The 25,150-nt window shown below is 38.8% G+C and overlaps 1 pseudogene; it reads right to left on the bottom strand.

Moving 5' to 3' along the window:
• Positions 1-1,390: 1,390 nt before the first annotated feature.
• LOC100675538 (olfactory receptor 4P4-like) lies at positions 1,391-2,822 on the bottom strand (annotated as a pseudogene).
• Between the last annotated feature and the right edge of the window lie 22,328 nt (positions 2,823-25,150).

The following is a 25,150-nucleotide window of genomic DNA, read 5'->3' as shown; positions in this document are numbered from 1 at the left end:
CTTTTAGTTTTTATAAAGTTGTGAGAGAAACAAAAACAAAACAAACAAAAAAAATTGCAGTGAGTTTAGGTGACATTATTTTCCCACACCAAGAAAAATTGTAATCTACCTGTTTCACAAATATGGTATTTGTGTATGAGAGTTCCCTCTCTTTTTTCCATCCTCACACCCTCCACTGCTCCAGAGGAAAGTCATCATGAGAATGGTAAATAACAGAAGATTTGGTAATGTCTTAGTTATCTTGTGCTGCTATAACAGAAATACAAGTGGATGGCTTTAACAAAGAGAAGTTTATTCTCTTACAGTCCAGTAGGTTAGCAGTCAGAATTCATGGTGTCAGCTCCTCCTAAAGTTTTTCTTTCTCTCTTGGCTCTGGAGGAAGGTCCTTGTCATCAGTCTTCTCTTGGTCTGGGAGCATCTCAGCTCAAATACCTCAAGTCCAAAGGACACACTTTTCTCCTGGTACTGCTTTCTTGGTGGTATGAGGTCCCCAACTCTCTACTTGCTTCCCTTTCCTTTTATCTCTTGAGAGATAAAAGGGGGAACAGATCACAGCCCAAGGAAACTCCCTTTACATGGGATCAGGGATATGGCCTGGGCAAGGGTGTTACATTCCACCCTAATCATCTTTAACCACAGGAAGAGATTATGATGTATAACACATAGGAAAATCACAAAATGGAGGACAGCCACACATGGCCTAACCAAGTAGACACATATATTTTGGGGACACAATTCAATCCATTACAAGTAATAAAAATACCTTATACATATTGAGTACTCATTATGTGACAATTACTGGTGTAATTCCTCACATGTAATCCTCACAAACCTGTGAGTGGTGGACCATTCTTATTACCTCTGTACCACAGATGCTTTGTTGGGACATAGAGTTGCCCCCAACAGAGTTAGGGCACACATTTAGTAAGCTACCAAGTGTGACACTGAACCAAGAGATTCTGGCTCCAGAGTCCATACCCTTAACCAATACAATATATGGTGCTGGAGCCCTGGTGGTGCAGTGGTTAAGAGCTCAGGGTGTAACCAAAAGGTTGGCAGTTCTAATCCCCTAGCCGCTCTTTGGACACCCTATGTGGTAGTTCTACTATGTCTTGTAGGGTTGCTATGAGTCAGAATCAACTCAACAGCAGCAGATTTTTTTTTTTAAGTGGTGCTAGGATTCACCAGAGATGTGCAGTTGCTTTGCATATGACCACAGTTAGGAAACAAAGTAAGTTAGAAGAAAAGACATAGACAGCATGTTGATGTTAGGCATATAAGAAACTCCAGAATGGCACTAGTTACATGATTATCAGAGAAGGTGAAAATTTTGAGAAGTGTTGTTGTGTGGTACAGATGAGATCTTTTAAAATATTCTCTGACTGATGCATGTAAAAGGTTAGAATTGCTTTTTACATTATTTTTTGATGGCTGGAATTGTCTTCACTAAACATGATGAGCTAAACACAAGAATGAGCTATGTGTGGGCTCTCTTCTGATTTGGGTTGCATACTTCTCTGAGTGGCCTGCTGCTAAACATCTAAATTATTGGTAGAACCAAAGAATCAGTAATGCAGAAGATGAGACCATAAAAAACAAAGCACAGCAGAGAGAAAGTCTGTGTAAATCCAAGAAATATTAATTTTTTTTCATATTTGAGCCTATACATGTCGCTAGATACAAGAGACATAGACGAGCTTTATGCATTTTAAAGTTCTTAGGGAAGAGAAGATGTATATTCAACAAGCTCTGTGCTGAGAAGCAGGAATGTTTTTCAGTCTATTCCCTCTCTTTCCTATAATATGGGAACATAGTTTCTTTATGGCATTCTTCATCTCCATGTTCCTTAATGTGTATATCAGAGGGTTAAGCATGGGAGCAATGATAGTATAAAAAAGAGCAAACACTTTGTCTTCTGGTAAAGTAGTTTCTGGTCGAATGTAAATGAAGAGTAAAGGAGCAAAAAAAAGGGCCACCACAGTGATATGGGAACTGCATGTGGAAAGAGCTTTGTTAACGATTCTCCTTGGAGTAGGACTTGATTGTGTATAAGATCACAGCATAAGATATCAGCAAGACCACAAATGTCACTAGACCCATCACACTGGAATTGGCGATGACCAAAAGGCCAATTCTGCTGGTATCAGTGCAGGCCAGTTTCAGCAAAGGATAGACATCACAGAAGTAGTGATCTATCTCATTGGGGCCACAGTAGGGGAGCAAGATGGCAAGCATAAACTGACCAAAGGAATGCAGGAAACCCCCAGCACAAGAAGCAGCAACTATGGCATCACACTTCCATCTGCTCATGATGACAGTGTAGTGCAAGGGCTTGCAGATGGCCACATAGCGATCATAGGCCATCCCTGTGAGAATGAAGACCTCGATCCCCCCAAAGAAGTGCATGGTAAAGAGTTGTATCATGCAGCCATTGTAGGAAATGGTTTTCTTTTCTGCCAGTAAGTCAATGATTAGCTTGGGTGTCACGGTTGAGGTGTAGCAAAGGTCCGAGAGTGAGAGGAAACTCAGGAAGAAATACATGGGCTGGTTGATAAGTTGGCTGCAGGTGATAGAAATCATGATAAGCAGGTTTCCTGCCAAAATTGCAATGTAACAAAGAAAAAATAGAAAAAAACAGAGAATTTCTACTTCCTTTTGCTGAGAAAGTCCTAAGAGAATAAATTCTGTGATATTATTTCCATTTTCCATGATCCAGAGCAATTTTAGCCACCTGCAATTCAGACAAATTATGAATTCTTATGCGATCTATTTAAATGTGGTGATACACATCATTTGTTGCATGGGGGAGGCTATAATGAAAATGGCTCAAGGATAGAAGAAAATAGAAGTTTGATTTTTTATTTAGGAACACTTTTCTGCAGACCGCCTTGTCCTTTTCTTGAAAACATTAATTACTGGCAATGTATTAGATTTCTGAGATGAAATTTACATGTATATACACATATACACACACTTGTTGCAGTGTGCCCTCAAGTTGATTCCGACTTATAGCAACTCTATGTGACAGAGTAGAACTGTCCCATATCATTTCCTAGGCTGTAATCTTTATGGGAGCAGATCACCAAGTCTTTTCTCCCATGTAGCTGCTGGTGGGTTCAAACAACCAATCTTTGGGTTGGCAGCTGAGAACTTAACTATTGCACCGTCTGATTCTTAGGTATATGTTGTTGCGTGTTGTCGATAAATTTATAACATAGAATATGGTACATTTATTCAACCATTCTAACAACATGTATTATCAAACATCACCTGGGTGTTATGCCTCAATAACTTTATAAAATTCACCCTTCTAGAGAAAAGAAAAATCAGATCTTTTTCTAGTCTTATCATTTTTATTGAGAAAATACAAATACAAATGAAATAGTAAGAGTGAAAATATCATTTTTAGCCAAAAAATCACACAAACATCATGTGTATGTGGTATATATGTGCTTAAATCTTCAGTTCTAAGCACCAGAATGCATTACCCCAAAGCATGATCATGGAGATTTACTAAGTCAATAGATATAAAATTATTTGCATACCTCTGGTCCTATTAACTTTTTATATTATTTTACTTAATGTAATAAATTTTACCTATATCCTTTGCTATTTTCCTTCTTATTCAAGTTAGATTTTCAACGCTAAATGAAACAGTGTATTCAAAGTCCTAACTATTGCCACAATTGCCTCACCTATAAAATGAGAAAACTTGTCTTGAGTGAACAATTCATTGTTGTGCTACTTCCTAGAACACCTATCTAGAATACTGGCTTCCAGTGGAAAATCTTAGATAGTAAATTCATAAAGATATTTCAAGTTGGTAGAAATGGTAATTAAAGTTCAACCTCTTTAATTTAAAATGAAGGATTGTATTTCAAAGTCAATCCAAGGGATAATATTGTTTTGGTTATCCTTATTTTCAAAGCATGATAATCTCAAACTTAGAAGCTAAATATTAGTGTATTTGACATTCAGCAAGGCATTTGAAAATAGCAATAATAGGTTTAACATGGATTGTTGAAGTTTTACCCAATGCCATACCCATCTGGACAACTTGGCTTCTCTTTGATTAGCATACAAACCTTGTCCACCCAATGCCATACCCATCTGGACAACTTGGCTTCTCTTTGATTAGTGTGCAAAACTTGTCCAACTCTTACTAACAAGCCATTCTGAACATGTGTTCTCTTTAGCGCCTGTGTTGTCAGTCTTAGAATCTCAGGCTGACTTTTCCCTCTTTCAATCTCACTATTTTTACCTTTTCTTCCTCTGTGTCACTATTATAAAGTAATACACTGCTGACTCTGTTGTTTCTACAGTGATACATTTTAAACCTTAAGGCAAATAAATAACTCTCTACTTAAAGAATTTCAAGCATCAGTGATAAACTAAGGATGAGACACTGGGGAATAAGCTTTTAATCATTCCATTAAATCACACCATAAAATTACATTCTACTTCAACTACATAAAACACTGCACCATAATATTTAAAATATTTTATGTCAATTACTTATAATTTAAGTACCAAGATATTTATAATTAATAACTTATGAAAAATATCAATTATTTTCAAAACTATAAGTTTTCCCCCATCCCCTCCAACCCCCCTCCCTCCGCTTTTTCCTTTCAGTGGTCTAAATCTCTTAAGATCAAGCAGGGTTTTTAGAAGGAAAAAAAAAAAATGTATCAATCTACACAGAGTATGAGAGTTCACCACACCATCAATTGCCACAGCATGGCCTTTGGTATCCTTTGTACTGAATATGAAGACAGGATATGCTAAGTGGTTAAATAAACCCTCTAATCTAATTAATAACTACATTTTAGGCTTTTTAAGTTATTACTAATAGTTTAAAAGAATTTGCTGCTGTGTTGTAATTTATCCCCAAAATTATATTCTTGTGATTTAGTGTAAAGAATATAAATAGAATTTTTAATTCCAGTCTAGCCTTTACTTCACATTCAGCTTGCTGCATGAGCTTGATAAATTAATGTAAGATTTCTCCACCTTTATTTCTTCACTGATAGCCTATGATACTGCCTGATAGAACTCATTGGGCTTCTGTGTGCTTCTACATCAGGTAACACATCAAATCATCTTTTGAAAAAGATAACATAAATGCCGTTAAGACTGTCCTTTCAGACCAAAAGTAGGAAATAAAAGGAATAATCAAAATTTATCAGAAAAATAATAAAGGGTGTTTTAAAGAATGCAGATAAATTTTTTTCACAAAACTTATCTATTTCAAACAAAGCATAAAAAAATTTTAAAGAATTATAATCAAATGAATGCGCCCAATACAGTGTGCTAGAAAGATGCAAAAAAGATGTGTTAAAAGAAACTTTACCATTTAATTTACTTTTTGAATCGATACAGACTCCACATACACTACTCAAAAAATATACTTTCCTGAATCACTAACCAATATTATCGTCCTTATTTTCAAGTGTTGTTATAGAAACCAAGAAGGTATGACCCCTATCTTTCTACTAGAATCATTGAATATCTTCATATTTTTAAAACATACATAGTACTATTGCCTTATCAACAACCATCCTTTAAAACAGTGAACTATTTGACAAAATATTTCCCTCATCTGGCCATAAAATACTACTTCCTAAATCAATGATTTTTAATACATCTTCTGCCCTCTTTGTACTTCAGATTACCCTGTGCTGTGAAGTCAAGTCTGACTCATAGCTACCCTATAGGACTGAGTAGAACTGCCTCATAGGGTTTCCTAGGCTGTAATCTCTACTGAAGCTGACTGCCACATCTTTCTCCCGCAGAGCAACTGGTGGGTTCCAACTGCTGATCTTCCATTTAGCAGCTAAGTGCTTAACCACTGAACCACCAAGGCTCCTTGTACTTCAGATTAAACACAAGTAAATTCAAAGAGTTCAACTAGATGATGTTTTAGGGCCTCTTCAGGGCCTGAAATAGTTAAGCACTTGGTGTCTACGAGTCAGGAATCAACTTGTTGCAATGTTTGTTTGTTTTCTGGGCCTGACCCTATTTAAGATTCTGAATTAAGTTAGGTGGGGGTCCAGTTGGATGTAAGGATGGTGGAGGTCAGTGAAAATTCAAAGCATATAGCCTCATGCTGTTACCTCCTATATCTGCCAGAATCCCTCATGCTGAGGTCTTCTAATCACACAACCACAAAAATAGAGCCCTTCTCTCTGAAGCTAACAGAACCACCAGGCTCTCCTTTCCATGGACCTTTGATAGCATGCTACTTGAACTCCTTCAACATTGATACCTATGCAATCTATGTACTCAGAAATCTCTAGTGATTTGAGTGGAGTTTAAAGTCATGAATCTTGTCAGGCATTCATGTCCTCCTCACTTAGCCCAAACAGTATTGAGTCTTACATACTTTGGACATGTTGTCTGGAGGGATCAGTCCCTGCAGAAGGACATCACGCTTGGCAGAGTACAGGGTCAGCGGAAAAGAGGAAGACCCTCAAAGAGATGGATTGACACAGTGGCTGCAACAATGAGTTCAAGCATAATAAAGATTGTAAGGATGGCACAGGACCGGGCAGTGTTTCCTTCTGTTGTGCATAGGGTCGCTATGAGTCGGAACTCACTCAGCGGCACCTGACAACAACAACGTGGCTTTCTGCTACTTTGGAGCTGGACACTGCACCATTCCTAATCAGGCCTTGTTTAATCAAAGCCCTGTAACATTTCTCATTTCCTCATTCCCATTAACCTGCTTCACTATCTCAATCCTGGCAGAGTCAATTCAATTCCCAGTCTCCAGAGAGATTTCACTTACTATTGCAGCTCGTCGTGAATTGTCCACTCAAGTCTCTTTTAACACTTAGAATTAAGTACATTGCTACAGATTATTTTTGTTGAATTGTTAAATGCTTCAGCTTATCTTTCTAAGGAAATCTTAAATTGATGAATGTTAAGGCCAGTGCCTAGTATTCCTACTGCTCTGGATATGATGGAAAGAAAAAAAAAAAGTCATGCCCTTGAGATCTGTGTTGAGTCTTGGATGACAACTTAATGTGAATTCACTTAACCTTGTTTCTTACCCATAAAGTAAGGAAAATAAAAGTTGCCTCCTGTTGATTTTGGCGAAATGTATTTAATGAATTAATTAGTGCCTACTGTGTGCCAGGTGCGGTCCCTGGGTGATGCCAACATTTATTGTGCTCAGCTGCTATGTAAAGGTTGGAGGTTCTAGTCCACCCAGAAGGACCTCGGAAGAAACCTTTGCGATCTACTTCTGAAAAATTAGTCATTGAAAACCTTGTGGAGCACAGTTCTACTCTGACATACATGGGGTTTCCATGAGTCAGAGTCGACTCAACACCAACTTTTTTCTGTTTTTAAATGTGCCAGGTATTGTGCTTGGAGGGCAAAATCTTGAATTGACTGGGGCTTCCCTAAAATTTCTACTTAACATAATAGAAACTTTATCAATTCATTACGTGAATTTTCCCAAAATCAACAGGAGGCAATCATTGTACATAATCAATATGTATCTGAACAATTAATGAATTAATTTATTTTCAAAATCGGCAAAAAAATAAAATGGAAGTTCACTTTCACATATTATTATCATCATAATTGTTTTGTCATGAATGGAAGAAATACAATGTTTATAATCAAAGTTACTTCAGAATGGCAGAGAAGCAGAATCTGCCATTTAAAACGGTCCTGTTGATTTCCACCAGTGTCCTGGTCCTTACCGTGAATCTTTGGTGGCCACACAAAGCCCCCATTTCCTTCACTTTCCCCTGTTTTTTAGCCCACTGGTTTACTCTTTGGTATAGTTTTATATGTTAAAACTCAGGTAACTTTCACTGAAGTCCTGGTGGTCTCCCCACTTGGTGATCTGCAACCACAAAATGTACGGACCTAAACCTGACAGTGCTTTCTTTTCTACCCTTATCACCACCCAGGAGACATATTCAGATCATAGCCAACAATTTCCAGATTTAAAAGATAGCCCAGATTTTGATGAACTGTCATAGAAAGAGGGGTGTTTAAAAACAAATAGGAAACCCAAACTCCAAATATGACAGACACATTCAGACAGGAACATGCAGGAATGGTTATTTGACACACTTAGCATTTCCCTGACTTTTTCTTCTCCCATTTTCCCTACACCCTTCACTGAGATGCAAATCACTCATTTCCTGCTTTATATATTTAATGTCAGCTTTCCCCACATCACGAAAAAAAGATTTAAAAAAATAATTGCTTCTTTCAGAATTCACTTATGTAACTCTCACAGAAAAGGTAAATTACCATATGTGAATTACATTAAAAAAAAGTCACAAAATATGCTCTATATTACCAAGTATGATGAACAGCACTTTCAAATAATTTACTGTATTTATATCACTGAATTGTGGCTAAGATTTTCCAATAAATATTAGTGAAGGCACACATAAGCATTAAATTACTATTTTAATAATTAATTCTAAAATTATATTTCTTATTTATCTAAGGACAGTGATTCATTGTGGGTTGCTTAAATACAACTTAACAAGTGTACAACTTGCCAGGTACTTGGTTTAAATCTACGGTACATGCAATGAGCTATATCTACCATAGAATCAGAATCAACCATTAAATTTGATAAATATGTACTCATAAATTCACTAAGCAAACAATTCCGAAGAGTCCTGAAGAGAAAGCTTACCTGCTGTATAAGGAAATCTGAAATTTGCTTGTTTCTAAAGCAAATAAAGAGTCTTTTTGTAATTTTATTACGGTGTTTAACAGGAGAAACCAGTACCTTCAGCATTTATTTTGTAAACTATTTTTTACTCTTCTCAAATAGTATATGTATCGCAGTCTCTGGAAAAAATGAAAACAAATAAAATATATGATTCTTGTCTGATTTTTCATGGCTTTGCCTGAGAGATATTTAACTTGGAGACATTTATTCCAGTATCTCTGTGAGTCTGGAACTCCCTATAGGAATAATTTGAACTTTTTTTTTTTAACTTTGTTGAAAATTCTAATAATACTTACATCATTCAAGTCATCTTTTTACCTATATGTATTTGGAAACTAAGATAAGACCAGATTCCATTTTGCTATGGGAAAAGTTATGGAAAACTTTAATCTCTTGGAAAGAAAGGGTATAATGCCCACACCTCAGGAGAGAGCAGAAATAGAGTAGTTAAGTCTTGAGTTGTAGGTAAATGGAAAACACCAGTGCTGCCTCAATTTACAGCTTGTAAAGAATGCTAATTACTCCTGTATACATTCCTGTAGTCTAATAAAATCTATATGAAAAGTTAACAGAATCTATTACCCTTCCCTTCTCGATGTTCTTGGCTCTTCATTTTTCCTTCAACATTTCATCCAAGGAATCCTTTTACCTCATCCCTGTGATGGATGATATTCTCACATTTTTTCCCCAGATTATTTCCTTGCATCTTAGATCTGCTTTCTCAGTAACCTTGTCTTCTCTGATGATATTTTCTTCAAACTCCACAAACTACATCATCTCATTTTTTCCTACTCTATCTCAGTTATTTGGAAAATAACATTTATTATTCTTCTTATGGATATAGTTCGTATTTATTATAGAGATTTTAGAAACTAAAAGAAAAATAATTTATAAATTAAAACTACATTAAATCTGAAAACCAGGAATGAGACTTTATATGTATATTATTTAAGAAAACTGCAATTATATGCTCATAGACACTTGTGTATTCTTATTTTTTACTTAAAATAACATTCATAAAAATGTTGTAAAATAAAACCACTTGCCAGAATTCACAATCGTCAAGAATACTTTCTTTTGTCCTCTCTTGTGTATGTAGGTGTTTTCTCTTAGTCTGTTTAAATTTTAGTTTGTGCTACAAAAACATTTTAAATTTTTACATGGAATATCTGCTCAAACCCATAATTAGATAGATAATTGGGTGTGTATAATCCAATCTTTATTTTAAAATTTCAATGAAGCATTCATAAATATTAAGTATAAGAAACAATGCTGGAAGAATCTCTTATTACTAGTAGGAGCCCTGGTGGCACAGTGGCTTGGCTGCTAACCAAAAGGTCAGCAGTTTGAATCCACCAGCATCTCCTTGGAAACCTTATGGGGCAGTTCTACTCCACCCTATAGGGTTACTGTGAGTCAGAATTGACTCAACTGCAACGGATTTTGTTTGTTTGTTGCTCTAAGTAGTAGAATGGCTGAGAACCAAGCTTAAAAATCAGGTTCATATCTTGTGGAACTAAGCAGGTTATTTTTTGGCTTTTCCCATTCTCTTAATGAAAACTAAGCTATTGACTTGAGAAATATGTGCAGCTAATAAATGGAATGACAACATGTAGGAAAAAACAGTGGATATACGATGTTTCCAAAGGTTCTGGAACATTTCTCATTTGTAGGATAAAACTAGTGATTACCTTCATGCTTCATCATGTCCTATTGCTATTTAGACAATAACAATTGGAATTCAGCATGGCTTTTGTAGGAAAAAAAACAAAGTCACACTTGGAGAACTTTATTATTGTAAGATGGAGTACACAAGGAGGTGAGAAATTCTATCACTTATGGAGGCCATTCTGTAAATTTTTAAACCTACCTGAACTGGAAATATGCATGAAATAAGACCAAGTTTTGAATGCTAGCAATGCAAATCAGGTGACAAATTGAAAACATGTTGCAATGAAGCTATATAAGAATGTGAAGGATAAGAGAAAAAGAATGAAAGCATTTATAAAAATAAGTCAATGCATAAAGTGACTTTAGATATGAAAAAAATACAAAACTTAACCAACTATAAAGGGGAAGCTAATAATAGATCAATGTTTGTGCATAAAACAACTAGAAAAAAAGCTACTTAAAATATTTATTTAAAAAACCTCTTTAAAGGCAATCAACAACTGTTGAAATTAACAGGATTCAAATGACCAAGATCAGAGAGAAAAGGGAACCTCAGAATGTGAGGCTAACATTATAATTCTTTCTTCGGTTAGTTTACTTTTTGTGGGTCATCTCTGAGCAGAAGATTCAGGCGGATGCACGCTGCTAAAAGGAAGAAAAATTAGCTGTGTTAAGATATAAGTCTTTTAATCTGAAGAAAGTCGCTAAAAAATAAATAAAACTAATCTGGAATTTTTTATACAGAAAAAAATCCTGTTTTATGCAGTGAAAGCTATGAAGCATGAAAGTACTAAAACATGGGGAAATTGGAATCTACAGAATTTTAATTACAATAAATATAAAACCAAAAACCAAACCTGTTGCCATCTAGTCAATTCTGACACATAGAGACCCTGCAGGACAGAGTAGAACTGCCCCAGAGGGTTGCCAAGGAGTGCCTGGTGGATTCAAACTGCTGAACTTTTGGTTAGCAGCCATAGCTCTTAACCACTACATCACCAGGGTTTCCACAATAAATATAAAGCCCACTGTAAATATAAGTGGGTTAAACTATTGATTAGATTAAATAAATATACCAGGCATTGGTTTAGGTTGTATACAAGAAATACATTGATTTAAACAATAGAATTAAGAACTTGATCTAATATGTGCCCAACACATATTGATTATTCAGTGTGAGTACACATAGAATACTCACCCATATCAAGGTTACACATCTCAAGTGAAAACTCAAGAAATACAATAGAATAAACACCTTATTGGCAATGCACTTGTCAGTTTCTCACACTGTGGTGGTTTGTGCGCTGCTGTGATGCTGGAAGCTATGCCACTGGTATTTCAAATACCAGCAGGCTCACCCTTGGTTGATGGGTTTCAGTGGAGCTTCCAAATTAAGACAGACTAGGAAAAAAGGCCTGGCAGCCTGCTTCTGAAAAAAATTGGCCAGTGAATACCTTGGAAAGCAATGGAATATTGTCTGGTACAGTGCTAGAAGATGACCCCCTCAGGTTGGAAGCCAAGCAAACCAAACCTATTGACTTTAAGTCACTGCTGACTCACAGCAACCCTGTAGGACAGAGTAAAACTAGCCCATCAGGCTTCCAAGGAGCAGCTGGTAGATTCAAATCGCCAATCTTTTGGTTAGCAGACAAGCCATTAATCCTTGAGCCACTAGGGCATCAAAAAACCAAACTCATTGCTGTCGAGAAATCTTAGGAAAGACCAGAAAGCTATTTAGCTACATACAAAACCTCTAACTCAAAACAAGTAAAGAAACTGCCCCCACAGGGTTCCCAAGAAGTTGTTGGTAGATCTGAACTTTTGTTTAGCAGGTGTAACTCTCAATCACCTTGCCTCAAGGGCTCCTCCATTCCTGTTGGAAGTCACTCAGAATATGACTGGGGAAAAGCTGCCTACACAAAGTAGAGTCGACCTTAATCACATGGATGGAACAAAGCCTTCGGAACCTTCATTTGGTGATGTGACACAACTCAAAATGAGAAGAAAGAACTGCGAATATCCATTAATAATTGGAACATGGCATGTATGAAGCATGAATCTACGAAAATTAGAAGTCATCAAAAGTCAAATGAATTCCATAAAGATGAACATACTAGGCATTGGTGAGCTGAAATGGACTGATATTGCCCATTTTGAATTGGTCAATCGTATGGCCTATTATGCTGGGAATGACAAAATGAAGAGGAATGGCATTGTATTCATTGTCAAAAAAAGAACATTTCAACATCTGCCCTGAAGTACAATGCTGTCAGTGATAGAATAATATCCATATGCTTACAAGGAAGACCAGTTAATACGACTATTATTCAAATTTACACACAAACCACTAATGCCAAAGATGAGGAATTTGAAGATTTTTGCCAATTTCTGCCATCCAAAATTGATCAAACATACAAATAAAATGCATTGAAAATTACTGGTGTTTGGAATGCGAAAACTGAAATCAAAGAAGGATGTATAGTTGGAAAATAAGGCCTTCATGATAGAAAGGACTCTGGAGAGCACATGATAAAATTTTGTAAGACCAATGACCTCTTCATTGCAAATACCTTTTTTCAACAACAGAAACGGCAACTATACACATGGATCTTGCCAGATGGAATGCACAGGAATCAAATTGAAAAAGCTTAATATCGTCAATCAGAACAAAGACAGGGGCTGGCTGTGGAAAGACCATCAATTTCTCATATGCAATTTCAAGTTGAAGCTGAAGAAAATTAAATCAAGTCCCTGAGAGTCAAAATACAACCTTCATTATTTCCACCTGAATTTAGAGAATGTCTCCAGAATAGATTTGACATATTTAATACTAATGACTGAAGACCAGATAATTTGGGGAAGGACATCAAAATGAAGAAAACAAAAGGTCATTAAAAATACAGGAAAAAAAGTAAAACAAAAACAAAAAAGGATGGATTTAAGTCTAAAGTCTATTTTGTCAGAAATTAATATTGCTACTCCTCTTCTTTTTTGCTCATTGTTTGCTTGATATATTTTTTTCCATCCTTTGAGTTTTAGTTTGTTTGTGTCTCTAAGTCTAAGGTGTGTCTCTTGTAGGCAGCATATAGATGGATCGTGTTTCTTTATCCAGTCCGTGACTCTCTGTCTCTTTATTGGTGCATTTAGTCCATTTACATTCAGCGTAATTATAGATAAATAAGTTTTTAGTGCTGTCATTTTGATGCCTTTTCATGTGTGTTGTTGGCCATTTCATTTTTCCACATACTTTTTTTTGTGCTGAGACGTTTTTCTTAGTAGATTGTGAGATCCTCATTTTCATAATGTTTAACTTTATGTTAGTTGAGTCGTTACGTTTTTCTTGGCTTTTTTCTTGAGTTATGGAGTTGATATTCCTTTTTGTGGTTACCTTATTATTTGCCCCGATTTTTCTAAGTAAAAACCTAACTTGTATCGTTCTATATCGCCTTGTGTCACTCTCCATCTGGCAGTTCAATGCCTCCTATATTTAGTCCCTCTTTTTGATTATTGTGATCTTTTACCTATTAACTTCCATGATTTCCTGTTATGTGTATTATTTCATGTATTTATTTATTTTTTAGAATTAATCTTAATTTGTTTGTTTTTGTGCTTTACCTATTTGAGTTGATATCAGGAAGTTCTGTTTTGTGACCTTGTATTGTGCTGGTACCTGATATTATTGGTCATCTGACCAAACAATCTCCTTTAGCATTTCTTGTAGCCTTAGTTTGGTTTTTGCAAATTCTCTAAACTTGTGTTTATCTGTAAATATCTTAATTTCTCCTTCATATTTCAGAGAGAGTTTTGCTGGATATATGATCCTTGGTTGGCAGTTTTTCTCCTTCAGTGCTCTGTATACGTTGTCCCATTCCCTTCTTGCCTGCATGGTTTCTGCTGAATAGTCTGAACTTATTCTTATTGATTCTCCCTTGAAGAAAACCTTTCTTTTCTCCCTGGCTGCTTTTAAAATTTTCTGTTTATCTTTGGTTTTGGCAAGTTTGATGATAATATGTCTTGGTGTTTTTCTTTTTGGATCAATCTTAAATGGGGTTCGATGAGCATCTTGGATAGATATCCTTTCGTCTTTCATGTCAGGGAAGTTTTGTGTCAGGAGTTCTTCAACTATTTTCTCTATGTTTTCTGTCCCCCCTCCCTGTTCTGGGACTCCAATCACTCACAAGTTATCCTTCTTGATAGACTCCCACATGATTCTTAGGGTTTCTTCATTTTTTTAATTCTTTTATCTGATTTTTTTTCAGCTATGTTGGTGTTGATTCCCTGGTCCTCCAGATGTCCCAGTCTGCATTCTAATTGCTTGAGTCTGCTCCTCTGACTTCCTATTGTGTTGTCTAATTCTGTAATTTTATTGTTAATCTTTTGGATTTCTGAATGCTGTCTCTCTATGGATTCTTGCAACTTATTAATTTTTCCACTATATTCTTGAATAATCTTTTTGAGTTCTTCAATGGTTTTATCAGTGTGTTCCTTGGCTTTTTCTGCAGTTAGCCTAATTTCATTTTTGATGTCTTTAAGCATTCTGTAAATTAGTTTTTTATATTCTGTATCTGATAATTCCAGGATTGTATCTTCGTTTGGGAAAGATTTTGATTCTTTTGTTTGGGGGGTTGGAGAAGCTGTCAAGGTCTGCTTCTTTATGTGGTTTGATATGGACTGCTGTCTCCGAGCCATCACTGGGAAACTAGTTTTTCCAGAAAATCTGCTAAAAAAAAACTGCAGTCAGATCCCTATCAGAGTTCTTCTTCTGGCTCAGGCTATTCGGATGTTAATGGAGCCGCCTGGGGAGGGTGGGGGAGGGATCAGAGAGCTAGGAGTGTAAAAAAATGTAGCACCTCAGAATATAGCCAGAGTTGTTTGTCTTACTTGGAATGACTCTTATATCTGAGATTTCAGCGGGGCGCGTCGCCTATATGTACTGGCTGTGTGGAGATTGCCCCCCGGGGGGTCTGGCCCACTGGCGTCACGGTCAGATCCTCTGCTGTCAGCCCCACCCCCCAAGGTTAAGGCTCCCCTACTGGGACGGTGCACTCCCGACTCCAAAATCAGTCGCTGCCTCCCAGGGACTCCCGGTCCCGCCAGCCACGTTGCGCACCGCTCCCACAAACTGGGTGGGCTCCCCCTCCAGGGTCAGCTCAGGAGAGCGGAGTACCTCCCCGCGCCTGAGCCACGACTGTGTGTCCCGGCTGGGATGCCGCTCTCCCCGCTCCAAGACCAGCCACTGCCTCCCGGAGACTTCTTCCACCAGCTGTGCTGCCACGCTGCCCGCGCGAACCAGCTGGGCCCTCGCGAACCGGTTGGGACTGTCCCGGGGTCAATTCAGGGGGATGGAGCTGCACCCCGCGCTCACTCCCCACCCGCGTCCGCCAAAATCCCGGCGGGATGGCTCCCCGGCTGGGACGCTGCTCTCCCTGCTCCAAGACCAGTCACTGCCTCCCGGGGACTTTTCCCTCTGGCGTGCTGTGCCACTCACGAGAACTGGGTGGGCGCCACCCGTACGAACGGCTGGGCCCCCCCCGGGGTCAATTCATGGGAATGTAGCTGGTCCCCACACTCACGCCACGCCCGCTCCCCACCAAAATCCCGGCAGGACGGCTCCCCGGCTGGGACGCTGCTCTCCCTGCTCCAAGATCAGTCACTGCCTCCCGGGGACTTCTCCTACCGACTGCGCCGCCACGCCGCCTGCGCCAACTGGCTGGGCTCCCTCCTGGGATGAGTTCAGGGGCTAGGGCTGGGCCCCTTGTCTGTGCCATCTGCCCCCCTGGGCTCTGCCCCAAATCGGGCTCCGAAGGTCACCTGACTGGTACGCTGGCTCCTGGCTTTGAAAACAATCGCTGTCTCCCCGTATTTGTTCATTCTCCGTCTCTAAATCTGTGTTTGTTGTTCAGAGTTCATAGATTGTTATGTATGTGATCGATTCACTTGTTTTTCCAAGTCTTTGTTGCAAGAGGGATCCGTGGTAGCGTCCACCTAGTCCACCATCTTGGCCCCGAACATGGTTTGAGGGGACTTCTAAGTTAATTGGCAAAATAATTCTATTATGAAAACATTCTGCATCCCACTTCGAAATGTGGCGTCTGGGGTCTTAAATGCTAACAAGCGGCCATCTAAGATGCATCAATTGGTCTCAACCCACGTGGAGCAAAGGAAAATGAAGAACACCAAGGTCACACGACAACTAAGAACCCAAGAGACAGAAAGGGCCACATGAACCAGAGACCTACCTCATCCTGAGGCCAGAAGAACTAGTTGGTGCCCAGCCACAATCGATGACTGCCCTGTCAGGGAGCACAACAGAGAACTCCTGAGGGAGCAGGAGATCAGTGGGATGCAGACCCCAAATTCTCATAAAAAGACCATACTTAATGGTCTGACTGCGACTAGCGGAATCACGGCAGCAATGCTCCCCAGACCTTCTGTTGGCACAGGACAGGAACCATCACTGAAGACAACTCATCAGACATGAAAGGGACTGGGCAGCGGGGGGGAGAGAGATGCTGATGAAGAGTAAGCTAATTAAATCAGGTGGACACTGGACAGTGTGATGGCAACTCTTGACTGGAGGGGGGATGGGAAGATAGAGAGAGAGAGAAGATGGCAAAATTGGCACGAAACGAGAGACTGAAAGGGCTGACTCAATGGGGGAGAGCAAGTGGGAGAAGGGAGTAAGATGTATGTAAACTTCCATGTGACAGACTGATTGGATTTGTAAATGTTCACTTGAAGCTTAATAAAAGTTAATTAAAAAAAAAAAAATGAATGTCAGAAGAGACTCTCCAACTTGTTCTTGAATGTAGAGTAGCTAAAGGGAACAGAAGAAATGATGAACCAAAAGAGCTGAACAGAAGATTTCAAAGGAAGGCTCGAGAAGACAAAGTATTATAATGAAATGTGCAGAGACCTGAAGTTAGAAAATCAAAAGGGAAGAACACAGTCAGCATCTCCCAAGCTGAAAGAACTGAAGAAAAAATTCAAGCCTCAAGTTGTGATACTGAAGGATTCTATGGGGAAAATACTGACTGATTCAGGAAGCATGAAAAGAAGATAGAAGGAATACACAGACTCACTGTACAAAAACAGGTTGGTCAATGTTCAACCATTTAAGGAGATAGAGTATGATCAAGAAACCATGATACTGGAGGTGGGGCCAAGATGGTAGAGTAGTCAACCACTTTGTGTGGTCCCTCTTACAACAAAGACCAAAAAAAAAAAAAAGTGAATTGGTTATGTATGACAATCTAGGAGGCCTGAACATAAAAAACAAAGTCAAGGAGTCTGACTGAGTGGCAGGGGGAAGGAGTAACTTCAGAAGCAGCAAAGTTTTGCCAAACCTGACCTGGCCAGCATGCTGCAGCCTGAATCAGCTGGTGCACACAGGCTAAGGCAAGCTGGAGCGCTCGGTATGCGTTTTCCACATCAGGAGAAACCAAAAGGCAGAGAGTATCCTCAAGCCTCCAGAACCAGGGAGAAGTGGCTCTGAATCAGTGAAAGATAAGTACAAGCATCTAACCTACCAAGCGGATTTAAAAAAACCCTTCCCTGCTTTGGGAAGTACCTCTCTCCCATTTATCTGCACCCTTCCCACTCTGCTCTGCATCCCAGTGCAGCTTCAGTGATTGTGTCTGCCCCTGGACTGGAAGTAGGACCTGTTGTGTGTCCTGAGCCATTCTTCCAGCTTTGGATAGGGAACAAATTAACAAACAGGAAAAAATAATCTGCCAGGTGCCCTAATCTGGAAACTCAGGGCAGGAACGGCCCTTTTGCCTAGGCACAGGCATAAGGGGAACTCAGACTTTGAATGCCTTTCACCCCTGTATAAACCTGTGTGAGACCATATCAATAGAATAGGCCATCATTAGCACAACACAACAGGGATATACCTGAAGCTTATTTTCCACTGCAACAGCTATGATGGGGAGTGATATATTTGTAATATTTGACACTGCTGTGCCCATTAGGCAGGGTCCTCATGTACCCACATCAGGGGCCTGAGAGCTGGTGGCTCCACCCACTCTACCTAGCTACCCATGACAGGGGTCTAAGAATAAGTGCTGCCTCTCAATCCTTACAGCCAACAGCATTGGATGCCCAAAATCGGGCTGCAAAACCTACCCACTTATGTGTTCCAGGGAACAGGGATAGGCCTTCCACTGAGACACTCAGGACCAGCCCTCAACCCCCTGCGTTGCTCAGCGCATAACCCCCTACTGCAGCCAGATACTTGTGCCTACTCCAATCACCTCTGCCCAGCTAGAACTATAGGTGAGACCCTGCACCACACACTCAGTGACTGACTACTTGGACGCCTGAGCTGAATCCACACAAGAAAAATAAACAGACTACCGGGCTCACATACCTAGTGACAGGACATGAGGGCTTTATAGACTCCAGTAATCAAACTAGCTCATGTGACCATCCTATTTGGACATATCAAACAAAACAAAACAAGAAAATAAACAAACATAAGATAAATAAATATAATAACTTATTGATGGCTTGGAGAGAATAGTCAATATCAAATCATATAAAGAAGCAGGCCATGATGGCTTCTGCAAATGACCAAAACAAATTACCAAGAAACCTCCCAGGGGAAGATAATTTCTTGGAATTACTAGAGGCAGAGTTCAAAAGATTAATACACAGAGCTCTTCAAAAATCGGGAAGGAGATCAGGCAAAACAGTGAACAATCCAAGGAATACATAGGCAAAGCAACAGAGGAACTTAAGAAGGTTATACAAGAGCATAATGACAAATTTAATAGGTTGTAAGAATCCATAGAGAGACGGCAAACAGAAATCCAAAAGATTAACTATAAAATTTTAGAATTAGACAACTCATTAGAAAGTCATGGGGGCAGAATTAAGGCAATGGAAGTCAGAATTAGTGAGATTGAAGATACAGCACTTGACTTGAACTTATTTAAGGACAAATCAGATAGAAGAACTTAAAAAAAAATGAAGAAAACCTAAGAAGTGTGTGGGACTCTGTCAAGAGGAAAAAAGTATCAGTGATTGGAGTAACAAAATGGGAGGCAGGGAGGTGGATAACAGAAACTATAGGGAGAACTGTTCATGATTTGTTGGCATAAAATTTCCCTGATATCATGAAAGATGAGAAGATATCTATCCAAGAAGCTCATCGAACTCCACACAGGTTAGATCCCAAAAGAAAGTCACCAAGACATATTACAATCAAACTTTCCAAAACCAAAGATAAAGAGGGACTTTTAAGAGTGGCTAAGGATAATTGAAAAGTCATCTACAAAAGACAGTCAATAACACTAAGCTCTGACTACTCAGAAAAAATCATGCAGACAAGAAGGCAATGGGATGACATATACAAAGCCCCAAAGGGGGAAAAAAAAAAATACCAGCCAAGAACTATATATCCAGTAAAAACGTGTTTCAAATATGATGGTGAAACAGGGCATTTCCATATAAACAGAAGTCTAGTGATTTTGTAGGAACCAATCCAAAGCTATATGAAATACTAAAGGGAGTCCTCCAGTTAGAAAATCAATAATATCAGATAACAACCTGAGACTAGAGCACAGGACAGAACAACCAGATATCAACCCAGATAGAGAAGTCACAAAATAAATCAAAGCTAAAACACTGAAAAGAGGGAAACAGAGACATCAATATGTACAAGATGACAATATTAAAACAAAAAAGAGGGACAAAATAAAGTGGTCATAAAACATTCACATGGAGAGGAAGTCAAGGTGATATCAAGAAATAAAATACTGGAGTAAACTTAGAAAAATAGGGGTAAATATTAAGGTAACCATAAAGTAAACTAACAATCCTACACAACAAAATAAAAAACAAGAGAAAACATAAAGTTTGAGCAAATATAAAATCAACAACAAAAAAAAAGATGAAAAAGGCAATACATAAAGAAAAACAAATCAGCACAGAAAAATAAGTGGAGCAAAGAAACTATCAACAACACACAAAAAAATACATCAAAATAATAGCACTAAACTCATACCTGTCAGTAATTACACCGAATGTAAATGGGCTAAATGCATGAATAAAGAGACAGAGAGGGGGAGAATGGCTAAACAAACATGATCTGTCTCTATGTGGCCTACAAGAGACACACCTTAGACTCAAAGACAAAAACAAACTAAAACTCAAAGGATTGAAAAAATAAGCAAACAACAATCAAAAAAGAGCAGAAGTGGCAAAAATTAATCTCTGACAAAATAGACTTTAAAGCTAAATCCACCAGAAGGATAAGGAAGGGTACTAGATAATGATTAGAGGGTCAATATATCAGTAGTCAAAACGGCCTGGTGCTGGAACAACAACAGATATATAGACCAACTGAACAAAATTGAGACTCCAGATGTAAATTCATTCACCTTTGAGCACCTAATATTTAACAAAGGCCCAAAATCCATTAAATTGGGGAAAGAGAGTCTCTCTAAGAAATGGTGCTGGCATAACTGGATATCCATCTGCAAAAAAATGAAACAAGATGCATCTGACACCATGCAAAAAAAAACTAGCTCAAAATGGATCAAAGACCTAAATATAAAATCTAAAATGATAAAGATCATAGAAGAAAAAATAGGAGCCCTAATACATGGCATAAACAGAATACGTACCATTACTTACAATGCACAAACGCCAGAAGAGAAACAACATAACTGGGAGCTCCTAAAAATCAAGTGCTTATGCTCATCAAAAGACCTCACCGAAAGAGTAAAAAGACAACCTACAGACTGGGAAAAAAAAATTTGATTACCGCATATCTGATCAGGGTCTAATCTCTCAATTCTACAAGATACTGCAAAGCTTCAACCACAAAAATACAAATAACCCGATCAAAAAAATGGGCAAATTATATGAACAGGCATGTCACCAAAGAAGACATTCAGGTGGCTAACAGATAGATGAGGAAATGCTCACAATCATTAGCCATTCAAACCAAAAACCAAACATGTTGTCATTAGCCATCAGAGAAATGCAAATCAAAACCACAATGAGATACAATCTCACCTCTACGAGGTTAGCATTAATCAAGAAAAACACAAAATAATAAATGTTGGAGAGGTTGTGGAGAGACGAGAACACTTACACACTGCTGGTGGGAATGCAAGATGGTATAACCACTTTGGAAATTGATTTGGCACTTTCTTAAAAAGCTGGAAATAGAACTACCATGTTGTTGTTTTTAGGTGCCATTGAGTCAGTTCTGATGCATAGCAACCCTATGTACAAGAGAACAAAACACTGCCTGGTCCTGCACCATCCTTACAATCGTTGTTAAGCTTGAGCTTATTGTTGAAGCCACTATGTCAAGCCACTTTGTTGAGGGTCTTCCTCTTTTCTGCTGACCCTGTACTTTGCCAAGCATGATGTCCTTCTCCAGGGACTGATCCCTCCTGACTACATGTCCAAAGTATGTAAGGCTCAGTCTCGGTATCCTTGCTTGTAAGGAGCACTCTGGTTGTACTTCTGCCAAAACAGATTTGTTGGTTCTTTTGGCAGTCCATGGTGTATTCAATATCCTTCACCAACACCACAATTCAAAGGGGTCAATTCTTTTTTGGTCCTCTTATTCATTGTCTAGCTTTCGCATGCATATGATGCAATTGAAAATACCATGGCTTGGGTCAGGCCCACCTTAGCCTTCAAGGTGACATCTTTGCTTTTCAATACTTTTAAGAGGTCCTTTGCAGCAGATTTGCCCAATGCAATTCATCTTTTGATTTCTTGGCTGCTGCTTCCATGGCTGTTGATTGTGGATCCACGTAAAATGAAATCCTTGACAACTTCAATCTTTTCTCCATTTATCATGATGTTGCTCATTGGTCCAGTTGTGAGGATTTTTGTTTTCTTTATGTTGAGGTGCAATCCATACTGAAGGCTGTGGTCTTTGATCTTCATTAGTAAGTGCTTCAAATCCTTTTCATTTTCAGCAAGCAAGTTTGTGTCATCTGCATAACACAGGTTGTTAATGAGTCTTCCTCCAACGCTGATGCCCCATTCTTCTTCATATAGTCCAGCTTCTCGGATTATTTCCTCAGGATACAGATTGAATAGGTATGGTGAAAGGATACAACCGTGACACATGCCTTTCCTGGCTTTAAACCAATCAGTATCCCCCTGAACAACTGCCTCTTGATCTATGTAAAGTTTCCTCATGAGCACAATTAAGTGTTCTGGAATTCCCAGTCTTCACAATGTCATTCATAATTGTTATGATCTACACAGTAGAATGCCTTAGCATAGTCGATACAACACAGGTAAACATCCTTTTGGTATTCTCTGCTTTCAGCCAGGATCTATGTGACATCAGCAATGATATTCCTGATTCTATGTCCTCTTCTGAAATCAGCCTGATTACTGGCAGTTCCCTGTTGATAAACTGCTGCAGCCGTTTTTGAATGCTCTTCATCAAAATTTTGCTTGCTTGTGATATTGATATTGTTCTATAATTTCTGCATACAGTTGGATTACCTTTCTTAGGAATAGGCATAAAATGGATCTTTTCCAGCCAATTGGCCAGGAAGCTGTCTTCCATATTTCTTGGCCAAGATGAGCGAGCACCTCCAGCACTGCATCTGTTTGTTGAAACATCTCAGTTGATATTCTGTCCATTCCTGGAGCCTTGTGTTTCACCAATGACTTCAGAGCAGCTTGGATTCCTTCTTTCAATGCTATCAGTTCCTGATCATATGTTACCTCCTGAAATGTTTGAAAGTCGACTAATTCTTTTTGGTATAATGACTCTGTTTATTCTTTCCATCTGCATTTGATTCTTCCTGCATCATTTAATATTTTCACCACAGAATCTTACACCTTTGCAACTCGAGGCTTGAATTTTTTCTCAGTTCCTTCAGCTTGAGAAACACTGAGCATGTTCTTCCCTTATGGTTTTCTATCTCCAGCTACATGTCATTATAATTCTTTGTCTTCTTAAGCCACCTTTGAAATCTTCTGTTTGTACAACCTAGCAATTCCACTCCTTGGAATATATCCTAGAGAAATAACAGCCTTCACAGGAATAGATATATGCACACTGGTGCTCACTGTAGCACTGTTCACAACAGTAAAAAAAAAAAAAATGGAAACAACCTAGATGCCCATCAATGGATGAATGGATAAACAAATTATGGTATATTCACACAATGGACTGCTATGCAACCATAAAAAAAACAATAACAATTCCCGGAAACATCTCATAACATGGATGACTCTTGAAGGCATTAAGCTTAGTGAAATTAGTCGGTGATATCAAGAAATAAGAAAAGTTTTAAACACAGAAGAAAACATTCTTTGATGGTTATGAGGTTGGGGAGGGAGAGAGAGGGGAATTCACTAACTAAATAAAAAAAAAAAAATCCACTTCCATCAAGTCGATTCTGACTCATAGTGACCCTATAGGACAAAGTAGAACCGCCACATAGAGTTTCTAAGGAGGACCTTGTGGATTCAAACTGCTGACCCTTCTGTTAGCAGCCATAGCACTTAACTGCTATGCCACCAGGATTTCCTACTAGATAGTAGACAAGAATTATCTTAGGTGAAAGGAAGCACAACACACAATACAGAGATAGTCAGCACAACTGGATTAAACCAAAAGCTAAGAAGTTTCCTGAACACTACCAAACTTTTTGTGGGACAGAGTAGCAGCAGCAGGGCTCTTGGGGCTATGGTTTTGGGGGACATCTAAGTCAATTGTCATAACCAAATTTATTAAGAAAGTGTTCTGCATCCCACTTTAACGAGTGTTGTCTGGGGTCTTAAAAGCTAGCAAGAGGCCACCTAAGATGCATCAGTTGGTTCCAACCCACCTGGAGCAAAGGTGAATGAAGAACACCAAAGGCACAACGAAAATATTAGCCCAAGAGACAAAAAGGGCCACATAAACCAGAGACTCCATCAGCCTGAGACCAGAAGGACTAGATGGTTGCCAGCTACCAGAAATGACTGCCCTGGTAGGGAACACAACAGAGAGTCCTTGATGGAGTAGGAGATGGGTGCAGAACTGAAATTCTAGTGTTAATGGTCTGAGTGAGCATGGAAGAAACCCAGAAGACATGGCCCCTGGACTCTCTGTTAACCCAGAACTAAAGCCATCCCTGAAGCCAACTCTTCAGACAAAGAAGAGACTGGACTATGAGACATAAAATGACACTCATGAAGAGTGTGCACATGAGACTAAATGGGCATCTCCTGTCCAAAGGCAGGATGAGAAGGCAGAAAGGGCTAGTAGCTGATTGAATGGACACGGGAAATCCGGGGTGAAGCGGAGTGTGCTGTCACATTATAGGGATTGCAACTAGGGTCACATAACAATGTGTGTATAAATTTTCTATGAGAAACTAATATGAGCTGTAAACTTTCACCTAAATCACAATTAAAAAAGAAAGAAAGAAAGAACCAATGATACTGAAGGAAGAAGTCCAAGCTTCACTGAATAAAAGCTTCACTGAAGGGAATGTGAAAAACAAGCCTCCAGGAATTGATAGAATACCGATAGAGGTTTTTCAGCAAACAGATGCAGCACTGGAGGTGCTCACTGGTCTAGGCCAAGAAATTTGGAAGACAGCTCCCTGGTTAACTGACGAAGAGATCCATGTTTGTGTCTATTCCAAAGACAGGTGATTCAGGAGAATGTGAAATTATGGAACAATATTATTAATATTACACATAAGTGAAATTTTGCTGAAAATCCTTCAGAGGCAGATGCAGGAGTGCTTTGACAGGGAACTGCCAGAAAGTCAAGCTGGA

The sequence above is a fragment of the Loxodonta africana genome, unplaced genomic scaffold, assembly GCF_030014295.1.
Source record: "Loxodonta africana isolate mLoxAfr1 unplaced genomic scaffold, mLoxAfr1.hap2 scaffold_757, whole genome shotgun sequence".
In the NCBI taxonomy this organism is placed as follows: domain Eukaryota; kingdom Metazoa; phylum Chordata; class Mammalia; order Proboscidea; family Elephantidae; genus Loxodonta; species Loxodonta africana.
Note: the sequence above shows the minus strand (reverse complement) of the source record. Positions and strands in the feature narration are given on the sequence as shown.